This window comes from Arachis duranensis, chromosome 8 (genome assembly GCF_000817695.3).
Source record: "Arachis duranensis cultivar V14167 chromosome 8, aradu.V14167.gnm2.J7QH, whole genome shotgun sequence".
NCBI lineage: Eukaryota > Viridiplantae > Streptophyta > Magnoliopsida > Fabales > Fabaceae > Arachis > Arachis duranensis.
The window spans coordinates 33,673,327-33,674,702 of NC_029779.3; the positions used below are offsets into that span (position 1 = coordinate 33,673,327).

At 23.3% G+C, this 1,376-nt stretch overlaps 1 protein-coding gene across 1 annotated transcript in view; it reads left to right on the plus strand.

The window, feature by feature from the left end:
- The window catches only part of LOC107462465 (protein LIGHT-DEPENDENT SHORT HYPOCOTYLS 10), a 4,551-nt gene extending 3,667 nt beyond the window's left edge, over positions 1 to 884 (plus strand). The window contains exon 2 of the mRNA XM_016081059.3: positions 694 to 884. The gene's annotated coding sequence lies outside the window, so the exon portion shown is untranslated. The remainder of the gene's footprint in view (positions 1 to 693) is intronic.
- Positions 885 to 1,376: the final 492 nt, after the last annotated feature.

The following is a 1,376-nucleotide window of genomic DNA, read 5'->3' on the forward strand; positions in this document are numbered from 1 at the left end:
TTGTGATTTCAAACTTATTAACTGTTTTTATGTTAGTTTTACATTTGAAGAACCAAATTATATGTTATTAGTATTGTATACAGAGGTAATATATAAGTAACTAACTCTTATAAATTTTTCATCCTATTTTTGTTCTGAACAAAACATATTTAAGTAAATATAAATATATATGTTTTTTAATTAATTTTTAATTTATATTTTATATTTTAATATATATTTTATATAAATAACGGATTTAATAACTGATTTTTTGTATATATGTATCATGATTATTAATTATAATAGAAGCAATAAAGTAGGCTTCATGATGTTGATGGAAAAGGGTAATTTCTCTACTAATTATGCCCAGATTGTACATCCTAATATTAAATTTGAGTTTGGACAATTTATACTTTATTAATCCAAGACTGGTCCTTTCCTCTCTTTCTTCTTCTTTTTTTTTTATTTTTTTTACTGTGTCGAGGGCGTTCTCTTTTGGTAAATATAGTACAAAGCATGAAACATGATTATTATTGTTCTAATTAGCTATACTAACCTTTAAAGTTTCATCACTACTCTTTATTAGTGCTTCTATGTTCTAACTTTTATTGTAAAAATTGAGGCCTCTAAATATATAAAGATTTGCCTTATTTGGATTAATAAGTTTAAAATAATGCTTGTCTTCTGAGCTATGATAATTTCTCGCTGTTGCAGGATATATATGTATGTAGCATATAATCAAATTGGAGGAGTTCTTCTTTGCAAGCTAAGGCACACTCTATGTATGCAAGGTTTATTAATAATATAAATAATAAATAATATAATGTAGCATATAATCAATATAGGATGAGGTTCTTAATTCACAAGGCACAATCTATGGGAGGTTTGGTCTCTATGTTTAATAATTTGATGGCATGCCACCATTTGTTTTTCTAAATTTTTCTGTATTGTTTATTGGGGAATTTGTAAGTTCTTAGTGGGGTTAAAAAAAAAAAATCTCGTTATATAAATTATCAGTTATATATGCCTCCGTTACACTCACAAATATATATTTTTAGAAATGTTTAATAACAAAAAATATTAGACAAAAATTACTAAAATTCATTAGTTTTAGACTTATTTAATATACTTTGTAATAAATAGATATTAAATAAAATAAGTATAGACAGATTGAACTAATTATTTTTTGTTTCTTTAATATTAACGATATATTTTAAAGTATAAGGAATACGTATTTTGACAAATTTGGATTTTTCATATGTACAGATATAATTTAAGTTGTTTTGAGGAAAAATATATACATGATTTTATATTTATTACTTATTAAAGTGAGTAGGTGTTTTCTGTAAGATTAACAAAATAGATGAATAGTATAATTTTAAAAGCATTTGTGTATA